Raw genomic sequence first — 17,136 nt, forward strand, 5'->3', positions numbered from 1 at the left:
TTAGTGGAACAATCCAAAGGAACCAAGCACAGGTAGTGAGTGGGGGATATAGTGTACATATCAAATTAATAACACAAAAAAGGGAACAAGGCTGTATTAATTATATGATGTATACTGGGGGTATCTTCAATTGGAACATTATTGTTATCCCATGATCCAGAATTAATTTTGTCTTGGCTTTAGCTGAGTATACATACAATCGGACTTTAGAGCAGACTGTGTATATAATCCTACTGCAGCCCTGATTACAGATTCTTAATACAATACCAGTTCTACACTTGTCCAAATTTTTAGCAGTATGATGGATTCATTATAATGTAGGGGAATGGGATGAATATATTGACAGCAGTGTTGAAGGGGGATTTTAATATTGTAGCTGGGAGATGGGGACAGGGATTTTGAATAATTTATGGTTGTTTCACTTGAATAAAAAGGGACTTCCCCCTACAAATCTATATCTAGGCCTGGATATGGGTCTGATCTGGTGATGGAAATTTAGGGGAAATCCAGTGTGGAATTCCCCCTATTTTCCAATAACCGTCACCATGCTGAACAGGGGAACACAGTGTGGGATCCTTCTGCCGTTACATTACCCAACTCCAAACTGATTAGTCCAGGGCTGGAATCCTCTAAAGGTGGGGAATCCAAAAAATTACAAAATGGGGTTCTTCCTTCCGGGCAAACAACTTGCCCTCGGCTGAAAGCCAAGGACTATGCCCCGCACCCCTGGTGGCAGTGTATGTGGGGTACCTGGTATGTTAATATTCTTTACAGTCAGCCCACATGTCCCAAAAGGCCAGCCCTGGCATGCCAGCACTTTGAGAACCACAATAGGCAGCATGCCCAAACATTATGGGTCCGCTGGCACCTGTAGACTACCTGTATTGAGAATATTAAAATTTGGGGGTGTTCATTGATTGTAGATTTAGAAGCAGTTTACAGTGTCAAAGTGCAGCAACAAAGGCAAATAAGGTGTTAGCATGCATTAAAAGGGGAATTGAGACAAGGGATGAGAGTGCAATCCTGCCACTGTATAAATCATTGTTAAGACCGTTTCTTGAGTATTGTGTACAGTTCTGGACGCCACACTATAAAAGAGACATGTTAGAACTTGAAAAAGTTCAGAGGCGAGCTACCAAATTGATTAAGTTGTTGGAGACACTGGACTATGAGGAGAGGCTTTCTAGGTTAGATATGTTTACACTAGAAACGAGACGACTAAGAGGATATATGATTACTATTTACAAATATTTAAAGGGGCAATATGCGGAGCTATCAGGTGATTTGTTTATTAAGAGACCCTTACACAAAACGTGCAGACATCCACTAAGGCTTGAGGAGAGGAAATTTCGTACTCAGCGCAGGTAGGGATTCTTCACTGTAAGGACAATACGAATATGGAATGCACTGCCAGAGAAGGTTGTAATGGCGGACTCAGTCAATGCGTTTAAAAATGGGTTTGATAAATTTCTAAAAAAAAAGATATCCGAGGATATAGTCTTTAACCAGAATAGAAAAAAGGAAAATAATATAACTCAGGTTGAACTCGATGGACTACTGGTCTTTTTACAACCTCACCAACTATGTTACTATGTTAATACAAAACTTTCACCTAGCGCTGCAATAATTTATTAGACAGCACTTTCACCTGTGGGGTTGCGTCCTTTAAGCTCTTATGGGTGTCCGACACCTCCCCGGAATTGCAGTGTCTCTTTAGACTTCTACACTTCGGTGGTCGGCGACCTTTAATTTTTTTTGTATGCCTCCCCAGGACATCCAGCTTCTTCTGCCTTCAGGAGCTCTTGCTCGCCACTTCCCTGCTGTCACACTAACAGCCGCTGCGTCGCACTGACTAATATTACCTGCCACAAGAGGGCGGAGCGATGCCTGGCTCGCTTCAGCTATCTTAAACTTTAATAATGGTGCCTCTAGCCAGCCAATCACAGATTGTTGCACCATTTTTCAAACTGGACATGCTGCCATTGTACCCTATGCCCACTGTCAAACTCTGCAGTAATGACTGAGGGGGACTGGATCCCTCAGGATCCAGGCCCTCTGCCGTGTCCGGCTGCCGTGCCTGCTGCCTCAGCCGGGTGTGCCACATTGGTGGATGGTGCCGGGATCCCTCCGGATACGGCACCGATGTGACGCCTGTGGTGTGCTGACCTGCTGGGAATGGAGATCGGTCACAAGCACTGGTCTCAGCAGCCTGTACACTACAACATTGGTCGTCTGGTCGGCGGCTGGGTTTTCTTGTTCGTAAGCGTAAAAAAAAACCCAGGATACCCGACAGGTGACCAGGATTTGGTAAACGACTTGGTCGGCTGAGGATACACACTTGTTTAATGTCGGATCTACCGGTTGGACAAGTATGTACCCAGCAGATGTATCAAATTCCCAGGCTCTCTAACTCCTAAAATGTATCATAATATGCAGTGTTTTTTTTTCAACAGTAACAACTGATTTGTAACCATGTATTGTAGTTCTATGTTAAGGTGACTATACATTAGGGGAGTATGGGGGCAATTTCCAGATCTCCCAATGCCTGGGTCGGGGGATTGGTGAAATCCATTGTGTTGGAAAGCCTCAAGTCACCGATTCTGACCAAATAATTATCAGGAGCATGGGATTTTTAACATGCATTTTTTCCCCCCAATTCTTCACCGGATCACCGATCATCAATATCCACCGATCGTTATTGGCAGAACAGGGATTTGGGATGTAACTTTATGGCCCACCTTGCCAGTTATTTGTCAGTCATGTATTAAGTTGCAGTTAAGAATTAATTATCAATAAATATCAAGTATAGGGTGCCCAAAGATACGCTTCCTAAGAGGTATATTATAAAGCTATATGTAAAAATTGGATGCACTGCAAAGAGTTAAATTAGGAGGGAATGGTTTTTACGTAATATTCTGTTTCAAATAAGAAAACAGAAATCCCTCAGCACAGAGCAGTAAACCAATAGAGTTGCTCTTCTGTTTGTACAAAATAGATGTATGTTTCTTAGTTACACACATTTGCAAATATATGATAAGCCACCCACCTTGTTAGTGCTCTCCTGCTAATAAGGTGGACCTAACTGTGACTTACGCAAATCGAAGATTAATGGATAATGATGTTTGTTTTAAAATCGTATAAGAAAGAATACTTTGATACACCCTCCAATCCCCCACCCTGTGTATTTAAGTCACTAAATAAACATAGTAATATGTAAGCGAAACAAACTTTTTGGACAGAGTAGACTTCTTTTTTGCATCATATTAGAAGAGCAAGATGTGAAAGCTGTCAAAGTTTTTATTTCCTTTGTTAAGTGAATGTTAAAGAGGCCTTGCTAAAAGCTGAGTATTCCTATTATAACTTTTCAGTGAATCAAGGAAAAACCTTAGTAATTCTGTATATTCATTAATATAACACTTACTGTTTTTGCACTCTAGAGTTGTGGTATACTGTTATTATTGTAATGCTGCTGTGGCTATGCTGTGATGTGGTACTCCAGAATGGGCAGTTCTGGATTAAAGGAGGGGTGACAGACAGCACTATTAAAATCAGAGCACAGCATTTAGCTCTGTCTCCATTCTTCCCCCTATTCGGCAGCGGGCAGCAGTGAAGAAAGGGGATGGCGTCCCACGGTGGCCCAGCAAAGGCTCAATGCTGCATACTGGAATGCTACAGAATGCTCACGCTGCAACCACTCCACATGGGCAGCCCTCTCTCCGCTTTTGCGCAACACGGAAGCATGGCGGCCGCCATAACAGGCCAGTGTCTGCTTGCTCCCAGTGCAGGCTTAGCATCATCTGCGGGCAACTGCACAGCCTGCCATCTGCTCCAGCGAGTGCAGGCCCCGGTGGCTTCATCCATCCTTAAGAATTGGTAGGTATGACGGGTGAACAAATGGCTGTGCAGGTAGGAGGAGGTACGGGGTGCGGTGTCACTGTCTGGCAGGTTTCAGTATCACCCACGACTGAGCTGGGACCATATACTGTATGCGTGCGTGTGTGTGTGTATGTGTGTATATATATATATATATATATATATATATATATATATATATATAAGCTGAATAATTGTGCTTCGCTACAGAATTTCAAGTATAATCACAAAGATTTTATTGTGCAGGAATCTGTAGTCTCTGGGGTATATTTACTAAGATGGGAGTTCTATTTAAGATGGGATGTTGCCCATGGCAACCAATCAGATTCTACTTCTCATTTATCTAGCACCTTTTAGAAGATAATACCTGTAATCTGATTGGTTGCTATGGGCAACATCCCATCTTAAGTAGAACTCCCATCTTAGTAAATTTACCCCTCTGTGTCTTAGTTTCTAGAAAATGGGATAGGTTATTAGTTTATCACAGCCTGTCGCTGCAAATTTTTGTCAGGCCGCACCGCTGGGCAGGCCTTCCCCAGATTGATGTTGTCAAAAGGCTGGCACTGAGGAGAATAATCCGCCTCTCCTTCGCTGCCCTCTCCTGCCTCTGATACTGCCCTACTCAGTACTGTAAGTGCTAGGACGACAGGCCAAGCTCCACCCACTGTATGTTGCAGGGATAGGCTGACTCTATTCCAAAGGGCCCCAGGTCTCCTTGCTTAGCTTTTTGCTCTCCTTAGGGCTCCTCCTTTGAGGTAAAAAGGTAAATATTTTTACCTTTAAAAATTATATATATATATATATAGAGCAGCGGTTCCTGACACTCACAATTATTCCACACAGCGATCCCGGTGCCCTCCTCAATTAACTCAGGTAGGTATTGCGATAGAGGCGGCATGCACTGGACTTGTAAGAAACAAACACACTGTACTACAAATATATATATATATATATATATATATATATATATGTAGTGATTGATAGGGGTCCCCCACAAGTTTGTTGCCAAGGGTCCCCATCAGACCTTAATTCGGCCTTGAGGACTGCACATAACAGCCATCAACATTACTAGTTTTTCTTTGCACCCATATAGATACTCAGGAAAACAAGGGATGTGGCAAGTTTCGTATATGGCAGACGTGTGCACAGCCAAGCATCGCAGCACATTCCACCAAATTGAATTTACTCCGGAGAGTATCAACAATCAGATACTGTTACACGAGTGGCTAAGACACATACAGTGTGATGAATGGGTGACTGTAGCTAGCAATTGTGGATCATAAAACAGCCTGGCCAACTTGTGGTTCACCAACTGTTGTGAAACTGCAAGTCCCTTCATGCTGTATCGGTTAATCAGTGGGAGGGTGTGCTTGTAGATTCACAACACCCGGCGAGCCACAGGTTGGCCAGGCCTGATATAAAACATAGATCAGAATCTCCTTTTTTGCTGTGTTCCAGAACTTTAGCAATTAAATACTGTGCTCTAAAGCTGACATTTTAATTGTATGTTGTAGCAAGGTATATTCTATATGAAAAATGTTATTTGTAAAACTGTATCTTGAGTGGAGATGTGTGATGTACAACCAGTTATGAAATTGCTATTTTTCTATATATCACCTTACCATGTACAGTACTGTGCAAAAGTTTTAGGCGGGTTTGGAAAAATGCGTCAAAGTAAGAATGCTTTTAAAAAATAGACGTATTAATAGTTTAACAAGGAGTCCCAGAAGTGATGATATGGCCCTCACAGAGCCCTGATCTCAACATCATAGAGTCTGCCCGGGATTGCATGAAGAGACAGAAGTATTTGAGCAAATCTACATCCACAGATCTGTTGTTCTCCAAGATGTTTGGGACAACCTCCCTGCCAAGTTCCTTCAAAAACTGTGTGCAGTTGCAGTATTTTACAACACCTGCCTTCAACGTTTGCACAGTGCTGTATATATTTTACATATACAACCAATATACTGTATAGGCATCCAATAGAGCCTTTGGATTTAAATCTCTTGTTGACAGTTCTTCAGTTTAATTGTTTTGAGCCTGTAGATGAGGAGGTAAATCCTAAATGGGTAAATTGGAAACTGTTTTTCTCATACGTCCTAGAGTATGCTGGGGTCACTTCAAGAACCATGGGGTATAGACTGGATCTGCAGGAGGCATGGGCACTTTAAGACTTTCAAATGGTGTGACCTGGCTCCTCCCTCTATGCCCCTCCTCCAGACTCCAGTTTAGAATCTGTGCTCAGTGAGACTGGATGCACTCTGAGGAGCTCTACTGAGTTTCTCTGAAAAAGACTTATGTTAGTTTTTTTCTTTTCATGGAGAACTGCTGGCAACAGTCTCCCTGCTTCGTGGGACTTAGGGGAGAGAAGTCAGGCCTACTTCTGTGAGTTTAAAGGCTCTGCTTCTTTGGCTACAGGACACCATTAGCTCCTGAGGGTCTGATCGCTAGGTACGCCTAGATGCTCGTTCTTAGAGCCCGCCGTCAGCCCCCTTGCAGAGCCAGAAGTCAGAAGACAGGTGAGTAGAAGGAGATCAGAAGACTTCAGTGACTGCATTCTGAGGTACCGCACAGCGATCGCACGCTGCGCGCCATGCTCCCTCAGCAGCACTACAGGGTGCTGGGGGAGGGGGTGCGCCCTGGGCAGCATATAAATCCTCATTTTGACACTGGCAAGAGGGGACATTAGTGCCAAGGCACTGTCCTAACCCCTGCCAGTATAGATATTTGTTGAAAATTGCGGGAAGGAAGCGCGCCATTAAGGAGCCGTAGCTTCTTCCTCACAGCTCACACACACACTGCTGACAACTGCAGGGTACAGGGCGCAGGGGGGGGGGGGCGCCCTTGGCAACATAAATCCTTGTTTATGGCAAAAGGCACACTGTCCTACCCCCGCCAGTATAATTAACTCTGGATTTAAGAACGGGTGAAGCGCGCCATTAAGGGGGCGGGGCTTCTTCCTCTCTAAGCCAGCGCACTAATCAGCACCATTTTCTCCTCACAGAAACGCTTGTCCTCCCTTCACTACTGACATGTATCAGGGTGCAAAGAGGGGGGGGGGGGGGGCAATGTATATGTTTGTATTATGTATAAATGCGCTGCAGGTCTGTTTTCAATTGTATGTTTCACAGATGGGTGTGCTTGGTGCTCGGGTGTGAGCTGGATTTTCCTTTCTGTGTCCATCTGACAGAGGTCTGGTCCCTATAAGCCCCAGTGTGTCTGTGAGTGTGTGTGGTACATGTGTGGGACATGTCTGAGGCAGGGAGTTCCTCCCTGGAGGAAGACATTTTAGGGACACAGAGTTGTAAGGTGGTGATGCTACCGACACACCTAGAGCCTGCATGGGTGAAAGAAATACGTGGTAGTATGCATCATATCAAAGATTAGATAAGGCTGCATGCTGGATATGTAGAAGATGTGTTTTGTCAGCATTCTGTTCTTCCATCTGCAGGCGACCCTCTCTGGGTCACATAAAGTCCATTTACAAATGTTATGACTACTGCTACTGACACGGACTCTGAGTCCTGTGTCGCCGATGGGGATTCCAGGGTAATAGATCAAATAAGACTCCCTCCCACGAGCTTAATATTTTCTTTCCCAGCAGTCACCCCCTGTGTTAGATAGTGCACTGTCTAGGGTGACAAAGAAGGTAATTCTCCCTGCACCTGACATGGCTTCACTAAAAGAGCCGGCAATCCGAAATGTGAAAACTATATTCAAATCCATTTAGGTTGCAAAGAGTGCACTGCTCAGGCCCACTATTGCTTGTGCGTGGGTGTCTCGCATAAAAAATTAAATAAAAAAAAATGGTAAAAAAGCGTGTCATCAGAAATTGATACGATTGAATACTCCCTAAGATAGGAGATATCAAAGAAGCTGCCGCATACATGCTAGGAGCAATGAAAGATATTGGACCTTTGCGTTCACAAGCCGCTACCAGGGCAGTATCGGCTCGGCGGGCGTTGGGGATTTGCCAATGGAACGCGGATGCATATTCCAAGAGAAATATGGAGGATCTCCTATACAAAGGTGAGGCCTTATTTGCTGAGGGACTGGCGACGTTGGTCTCAGCGACTACCGCAGGTAAGTCGACATTTGTGCCCTCTGCACCTGCACTGGCAAAAGGATCACCCTCACATGCAGTCCTTTTTCGGCCCAGTAAGTACAGCGAGAAGATGTCTACAACGGCTTCAGGTTACCAAGAACAGAAGTCTACCCATGCTTCTGCCAAGTCCACAGCATGACGCTGGGGATCCCTCGCGGGAAGTAGCTCGGGTGGGGGCACATCTAAAAACAGCTCAGTCAGGATTGGAGTCAATCTGACCTGGATCCCGGTGTGTTACAAATAGTGTCCCAGGGGTACAAACTGGAATTTCAAGACGCCAGACGTTACCTTTCGGTTTTTTCCACGGCGCCGAGGGTTTTCACCAAAGTGATGGTGGAGATGATGGTCCTCCTGCGTCAAGAAGGAGTCAATTTAATTCCTTATCTAGAAGATCTCCTGATAAAGGCGAAATCCAGTGAGCGCATGGTACAAAACATTGCTCTCTCCCTGTCCATACTCCAACAACACGGTTGAATCATAAATTTTCCAGGAAAGATTTGTTTCTTTCGAACTGATTCTGGACAGGGTAGTTCCACCAGTTTCTCTGACGTCCTAGTGGATGCTGGGACTCCGTAAGGACCATGGGGAATAGCGGCTCCGCAGGAGACAGGGCACAAAATAAAAGCTTAAGGATCAGGTGGTGTGCACTGGCTCCTCCCCCTATGACCCTCCTCCAAGCCTCAGTTAGATTTTTGTGCCCGGCCGAGAAGGGTGCAATCTAGGTGGCTCTCCTGAGCTGCTTAGAATAAAAGTTTAGTTTAGGTTTTTTTATTTTCAGTGAGTCCTGCTGGCAACAGGCTCACTGCATCGTGGGACTAAGGGGAGAAGAAACGGACTCACCTGAGTGCAGAGTGGATCGGGTTTCTTAGGCTACTGGACATTAGCTCCAGAGGGACGATCACAGGTTCAGCCTGGATGGGTCACCGGAGCCGCGCCGCCGTCCCCCTTACAGAGCCAGAAGAGACGAAGAGGTCCGGTGAAATCGGCGGCAGAAGACATCCTGTCTTCAGACTAAGGTAGCGCACAGCACCGCAGCTGTGCGCCATTGCTCTCAGCACACTTCACACTCCGGTCACTGAGGGTGCAGGGCGCTGGGGGGGAGCGCCCTGAGACGCAATATAACAGTATATACCTTAGGTGGCAAAAAGAATACATCACATATAGCTCCTGGGCTATATGGATGTATTTTAACCCCTGCCATTTTTACACAAAAAAGCGGGAGATAAGGACGTCGTGAAGGGGCGGAGCCTTTCTCCTCAGCACACAAGCGCCATTTTCCCTCACAGCTCCGCTGGAAAGACGGCTCCCTGACTCTCCCCTGCAGTCCTGCTTCAGAATCAGGGTAAAAAAGAGAAGGGGGGGCATTTTTGGCAGCAAATAACGATAATAACAGCAGCTATAAGGGAATAACACTTATATAAGGTTATCCCTGTATATATATATAGCGCTGGGTGTGTGCTGGCAGACTCTCCCTCTGTCTCTCCAAAGGGCTAAGTGGGGTCCTGTCCTCTATCAGAGCATTCCCGGTGTGTGTGCTGTGTGTCGGTACGCGTGTGTCGACATGTATGAGGAGGAAAATGATGTGGAGGCGGAGCAGTTGCCTGTGTTGGTGATGTCACCCCCTAGGGAGTCGACACCTGACTGGATGATTGTATTTAAACAATTAAGTGATAATGTCAGCAATTTGCAAACACTACAAGTACCACAAAGAAGGGTATTATGTGGGGTGTGAAAAAACTACCAATAGTTTTTCCTGAGTCAGAGGAAATAAATGAGGTGTGTGATAAAGCGTGGGTTTCCCCCGATAAAAAACAGCTAATTTCTAAAAAATTATTAGCATTATATCCCTTCCCGCCAGAGGTTAGGGCGCGTTGGGAAACACCCCCTAGGGTAGATAAGGCGCTCACACGTTTATCTAAACAAGTAGCGTTACCGTCTCCTGATACGGCCACCCTCAAAGAACCAGCTGATAGAAGGCTGGAAAATATCCTAAAAAGTATATACACACATACTGGTGTTATACTGCGACCAGCAATCGCCTCAGCCTGGATGTGCAGTGCTGGAGTCGCATGGTCGGATTCCCTGACCGAGAATATTGATACCCTGGATAGGGACAATATTTTGTTAACTATAGAACATTTAAAGGATGCATTACTATATATGCGTGATGCACAGAGGGATATTTGCACCCTGGCATCAAGAGTAAGTGCTATGTCCATCTCTGCCAGAAGAGCGTTATGGACGCGACAGTGGTCAGGGGATGCGGATTCCAAACGGCACATGGAAGTATTGCCGTATAAAGGGGAGGAGTTATTTGGGGCTGGTCTATCGGACCTGGTGGCCACGGCAACGGCTGGAAAATCCACCTTTTTACCCCAGGTCACTTCACATCAGCAGAAAAAGACACCGTCTTTTCAAACTCAGTCCTTTCGTTCCCATAAGTACAAGCGAGCAAAAGGCCACTCCTTTCTGCCCCGGGGCAGAGGAAGAGGAAAAAGACTGCACCATGCAGCCGCTTCCCAGGAGCAGAAGCCCTCCCCTGCTTCTGCCAAGTCTTCAGCATGACGCGGGGGCTTTACAAGCAGACTCAGATATGGTGGGGGCCCGTCTCAAGAATTTCAACGCGCAGTGGGCTCACTCGCAAGTGGATCCCTGGATTCTACAGGTAGTATCGCAGGGGTACAAACTGGAATTCGAGGCGTTTCCCCCTCGTCGGTTCCTGAAGTCTGCTTTACCAAAGTCTCCCTCCGACAGGGAGGCAGTTTTGGAAGCCATTCACAAGCTGTATTCCCAGCAGGTGATAATCAAGGTACCCCTCCTGCAACAAGGAAAGGGGTATTATTCCACGGTGTTTGTGGTACCGAAGCCGGACGGCTCGGTGAGACCAATTTTAAATCTGAAATCCTTGAACACTTACGTAAAAAAGTTCAAATTCAAGATGGAGTCACTCAGAGCAGTGATAGCGAACCTGGAAGAAGGGGACTATATGGTGTCTCTGGACATCAAAGATGCTTATCTCCACGTCCCAATATACCCTTCTCACCAAGGGTACCTCAGGTTTGTAGTACAAAACTGTCATTATCAGTTTCAGACGCTGCCGTTTGGATTGTCCACGGCACCTCGGGTCTTTACCAAGGTAATGGCCGAAATGATGATTCTTCTACGAAGAAAAGGCATTTTAATTATCCCTTACTTGGACGATCTCCTGATAAGGGCAAGATCCAGGGAACAGTTAGAAGTCGGAGTAGCACTATCTCAGGTAGTGTTACGTCAGCACGGGTGGATTCTAAATATTCCAAAATCGCAGCTGATTCCAACGACGCGTCTACTGTTCCTAGGAATGATTCTGGACACAGTCCAGAAGAAGGTGTTTCTCCCGGAGGAGAAGGCCAGGGAGTTATCCGAGCTAGTCAGGAACCTCCTAAAACCAGGCCAGGTCTCAGTGCATCAGTGCACGAGGGTCCTGGGAAAAATGGTGGCTTCTTACGAAGCGATTCCATTCGGAAGATTCCATGCAAGAACGTTTCAGTGGGATCTACTGGACAAATGGTCCGGATCGCATCTGCAGATGCATCAGCGGATAACCCTGTCGCCAAGGACAAGGGTGTCTCTCCTGTGGTGGCTGCAGAGTGCTCATCTACTAGAGGGCCGCAGATTTGGCATTCAGGATTGGATCCTGGTAACCACGGATGCCAGCCTGAGAGGCTGGGGAGCAGTCACACAGGGAAGGAATTTCCAGGGCTTGTGGTCAAGCATGGAAACATCTCTTCATATAAACATTCTGGAACTAAGGGCCATTTACAATGCCCTAAGTCAAGCAAAACCTCTGCTTCAGGGTCAGGCGGTGTTGATCCAATCGGACAACATCACGTCAGTCGCCCACGTAAACAGACAGGGCGGCACGAGAAGCAGGAGGGCAATGGCAGAAGCTGCAAGGATTCTTCGCTGGGCGGAAAATCATGTGATAGCACTGTCAGCAGTGTTCATTCCGGGAGTGGACAACTGGGAAGCAGACTTCCTCAGCAGACACGACCTTCACCCGGGAGAGTGGGGACTTCACCCAGAAGTCTTCCACCTGATTGTAAACCGTTGGGAAAAACCAAAGGTGGACATGATGGCGTCACGTCTAAACAAAAAACTGGACAGATATTGCGCCAGGTCAAGGGACCCTCAGGCAATAGCAGTGGACGCTCTGGTAACGCCGTGGGTGTACCAGTCAGTGTATGTGTTCCCTCCTCTGCCTCTCATACCAAAAGTACTGAGAATCATAAGAAGGAGAGGAGTAAGAACTATACTCGTGGTTCCGGATTGGCCAAGAAGGACTTGGTACCCGGAACTTCAAGAGATGCTCACGGGCGAACCGTGGCCTCTACCTCTAAGAAAGGACCTGCTACTGCAGGGGCCTTGTCTGTTCCAAGACTTACCGCGGCTGCGTTTGACGGCATGGCGGTTGAACGCCGGATCCTGAGGGAAAAAGGCATTCCAGAAGAAGTCATCCCTACTCTGGTCAAAGCCAGGAAGGACGTAACCGCAAAACATTATCACCGCATTTGGCGTAAATATGTTGCGTGGTGTGAGGCCAAGAAGGCCCCTACAGAGGAATTTCAACTGGGTCGTTTCCTTCATTTCCTACAAACAGGACTGTCTATGGGCCTAAAATTAGGGTCCATTAAGGTTCAAATTTCGGCCCTGTCGATTTTCTTCCAGAAAGAACTGGCTTCAGTACCTGAAGTTCAGACATTTGTAAAAGGGGTGCTGCACATACAGCCTCCTTTTGTGCCTCCAGTGGCACCTTGGGATCTCAATGTGGTGTTGAGTTTTCTAAAGTCACATTGGTTTGAACCACTTTCCACTGTGGACTTAAAATATCTCACATGGAAGGTGTCGATGCTGTTAGCCTTGGCTTCAGCCAGGCGTGTGTCAGAATTGGCGGCTTTATCACATAAAAGCCCTTACTTAATTTTTCATTCTGACAGGGCGGAATTGAGGACTCGTCCTCAATTTCTACCTAAGGTGGTTTCTGCATTTCACATGAACCAACCTATTGTGGTACCTGCGGCTACCAGGGACTTAGAGGACTCTAAGTTGCTTGACGTTGTCAGGGCCTTGAAAATATATGTTTCCAGGACGGCTGGAGTCAGAAAATCTGACTCGCTGTTTATCCTGTATGCACCCAACAAGCTGGGTGCTCCTGCTTCTAAGCAGACGATTGCTCGTTGGATTTGTAGTACAATTCAGCTTGCACATTCTGTGGCAGGATTGCCACAGCCAAAATCAGTAAAAGCCCATTCCACAAGGAAAGTGGGCTCATCTTGGGCGGCTGCCCGAGGGGTCTCGGCTTTACAACTTTGCCGAGCAGCTACTTGGTCAGGGGCAAACACGTTTGCTAAATTCTACAAATTTGATACCCTGGCTGAGGAGGACCTGGAGTTCTCTCATTCGGTGCTGCAGAGTCATCCGCACTCTCCCGCCCGTTTGGGAGCTTTGGTATAATCCCCATGGTCCTTACGGAGTCCCAGCATCCACTAGGACGTCAGAGAAAATAAGATTTTACTTACCGATAAATCTATTTCTCGTAGTCCGTAGTGGATGCTGGGCGCCCATCCCTAGTGCGGATTGTCTGCAATACTTGTATATAGTTATTGTTACAAAAATTAGGGTTATTATTGTTGTGAGCCATCTTTTCAGAGGCTCCTTTGCGTTTATCATACTGTTAACTGGGTTCAGATCACAAGTTGTACGGTGTGATTGGTGTGGCTGGTATGAGTCTTACCCGGGATTCAATATCCTTCCTTATTATGTACGCTCGTCCGGGCACAGTATCCTAACTGAGGCTTGGAGGAGGGTCATAGGGGGAGGAGCCAGTGCACACCACCTGATCCTTAAGCTTTTATTTTGTGCCCTGTCTCCTGCGGAGCCGCTATTCCCCATGGTCCTTACGGAGTCCCAGCATCCACTACGGACTACGAGAAATAGATTTATCGGTAAGTAAAATCTTATTTTTTCTTCTGGTGGAAAAGGCTCTGGTAATCCAGAAAATGGTGATACTAGGTTTGAAACCATCAAGAGTATCGATCCATCAGTGCAAAGATGGTGACGGCCTACGAGGCCATACAGTTTTGCAGGTTCCATGCCAGGGTATTCCAGTGGGACCTGTTGGTAAAGTGGATCCCACCTACACCTGCACCAGAAGATAGTCCTGTTGTCGAAAGCCAGGATTTCACTCCTGTGGTGGCTACACAGCTCGTACCTATTAGAGGAACGCAGGTTCGGAGTTCAGGACTGGGTCCTGGTAACCACGGATACAAGTCCAGTTGGATAATGTAACAGCAAGGCGGAACGAAAAGCAGAGCGGAAATGGCAGAGGTGATAAAGGTCCTCCTCTGGGCAGGAAAACATGTAAGGGCTCTGTCGGTAATTTTCATTCCAGGAGTGGACAACTGTGAAGCAGACTTCCTCAGCAGACACGATCTCCAGCCGGGAGAGTGGAACTTCCACCAAGAAGGCTTCGCAGAGGTGATAAGTCTTTGAGGAGTTTCTCAAATAGACATGAGACAACGAGAAGCTTCAGAAATATTGTTCCTGGACAATAGCAAAAGATGCACTGGTGACCCAGTGGCTATTCCGGTCAGTGTATGTATTCCCTACACTTCCACCGTTCCCAAAACTTCTCGGGATCATAAGATGAACGAGGTTTCGGGAAAAATGTAATTGCCCAGACTGGCCAAGGAGGGCTTGGTGCCCAGATCTTTAGGAATTAAAAAAAAAAAAAGACCCTGGGCCTCTTCGCGAGGACCTACTACAGTATGTGCCGTGCGTGTACCTGGACTTACCACGGCTACGTTTGACGGCATGGCTGTTGAGAGCCGGTTTCTAGCCCGAAAGGGTATTCCCAAGGGAGTCATCCCCACTCTTATTCAGGCCAGGAAAGGAGTAACATCTAAACGTTACCACCGTCTCTGGTGAAAATAGGTGTCTTGGTGTGAATCCAAGAAAACTTCAATGGAAGAGTTTCAGTTAGGGTGTTTTCTCCATTTCCTACGGGCTGGAGGGAATGCAGCATGAAATTGGACTCCATTAAGGTCCAGTTTTCAGCATTGGCAATTTTCTTTCGAAAACTATTGGCTTCCCTTCCATAAGTTCAGTCTTTCGTGAAAGGCGTGTTGCGCGGCTACCTTCCATTTGTGCCTCCAGTGGCACCTTGGGTTCTTAATGTGTTGTTGCAGTTCCTTCAATTACGTGGTTGAACCTTTACAGAAGGTGAAGTTGCTGATTCTCACTTGAAAAGCGGTCATCCTGTTGGCCTTGACATCTGCAAGGCGGGTGTCTGAGTTAGGGGCCTTATCTCACAAGAGCCCTTATTTGATCTTCCATGAAGACTGAGCTGAATTGAGGACACATCAACGTTTCTGCCGAAGGTGTTGTCCTTTTTTCAGCAGGAACCGACCTATGGTGGTGCCTGTGGCTACTGACTCCTTCGCTGAGTCAAAGTCTCTGGCTATGGTTAGAGCTTTGAAAATTATGTCTCCTGGACGGCTCAGATAAGGAAAACAGAGGCTCTGTTTGTTCTGTATTTTTCAACAACATTGGGTATCCTGCTTCCAAGCAGACCATTACGCGCTGGATCTGTAGTGCGATTCAGCATGCTCATTCCACGGCTGGATTGCCGTTACCGAAATCGGTGGAGGCCCATTCTACTAGAAGGTGGGCTCGTCCTGGGCACCTGTCCGGGGGTTCTCGGCATTGCAACTTTGCCGAGCAGCTGTTTGGTTGGGTTCAAACACTTTTGAAATGTTTTACAAGTTTGATACCCTGGCCGCTGAGGACCTCATGTTTGGTCAATCGGTGCTGCAGAGTCATCCGCACTCTCCCGCCCGTTCTAGAGCTTTGGTATAACCCCATGGTTCTTGAAGTGACCCCACCATCCTCTAGGACGTATGAGAAAATAGGATTTTAATACCTACCGGTCAATCCTTTTCTTTTAGTCTGTAGAGGATGCTGGGCGCCCATCCCAGTGCGTACTAGGTGGTCTTCTGTATGCCAAATGTCGGGATTCCTGCGCACAGTATACCGGCGCCGGAATCCCCACACCCGGCATACCGACAACTATTCTCCCTCGTGGGGGTCCACGACCCCCCTGGAGGGAGAATAAAATAGTGCGGCGCGCGTAGCGTTCCACCATTGCCGCAAGGGGTTCCTTTGCGCATGCCGCGCTGTCGGTATGCAGGCGGACGGGCTCCCGGCGCCGATATGCTGGTCGCCGGGAGCCCAAGCGCCGGCATACTGTACTACACCCGTGCGTACTGTATCTGCAGTAATTATTTGTGGTTACACACAGGTTGTGTTACGATTTTTGTCAGCATATTGCTGCAAATTCTTCATGCCGTTGGCTTGTGTTCTGTGGAATGCCACGTTCTGCCGCATGCTTGATGTGTGAGCTGGTAAGATGCTCACCGTGGTTTAACAATAAATCCTTTCCTCGAAATGTCCGTCTCCCTGGGCACAGTTCCTTAAACTGGAGTCTGGAGGAGGGGCATAGAGGGAGGAGCCAGGTCACACCATTTGAAAGTCTTAAAGTGCACATGTCTCCTGCGGATCCCGTCTAAACCCCATGGTTCTTGAAGTGACCCCAGCATCCTCTACGGACTAAGACAAAAGGATTTACCGGTAGGTATTAAAATCCTATTTTCTCCTGGCCATTACATCAGCCAGAAAAGTGTCAGAATTAGGAGCTTTATCCTGTAAATCTTCATATCTAGTCATCTATAACTAGAGCACTGTTCGTACATGTCTCTCTTTTAACTTAGTGTCTGACTTAATTTAATCAAGAAATAGTGTTTTCCTCTTTTTCTGAATCAGACAAGTCAGTTAGCAAGGAAATTGTCCCTTTTTAGATGTTTTCAAAGTATTAGAAAATACTTGGTCAGGTATGGGAAAGACTGATTCCTCTGATGCTAGAAGGAGGTTGGCTAGGCTAGCATCTAAACAGGTGATAGCTAGATGAATTATGGCCACAATTAAGCAACCATATACAGCGGCTGATTGAGTTGTTCCAGTTAGAGTTCAGTTCATTCCACTTGCTCAGTGGATACTTCAGGGACAGCTCAGAATGGGGCATCTGCAGAGCAGTTATGTAGTACAGCTATAAGGATCTTGAC

General features: G+C 46.7%; 1 protein-coding gene across 4 annotated transcripts in view; it reads left to right on the plus strand.

Moving 5' to 3' along the window:
- The window catches only part of FAM120B (family with sequence similarity 120 member B), a 650,519-nt gene that overhangs the window by 165,472 nt on the left and 467,911 nt on the right, over positions 1 to 17,136 (plus strand). The gene's annotated exons all lie outside the window — the stretch shown is intronic.

This window comes from Pseudophryne corroboree, chromosome 4 (assembly GCF_028390025.1).
Source record: "Pseudophryne corroboree isolate aPseCor3 chromosome 4, aPseCor3.hap2, whole genome shotgun sequence".
Taxonomy (NCBI): domain Eukaryota; kingdom Metazoa; phylum Chordata; class Amphibia; order Anura; family Myobatrachidae; genus Pseudophryne; species Pseudophryne corroboree.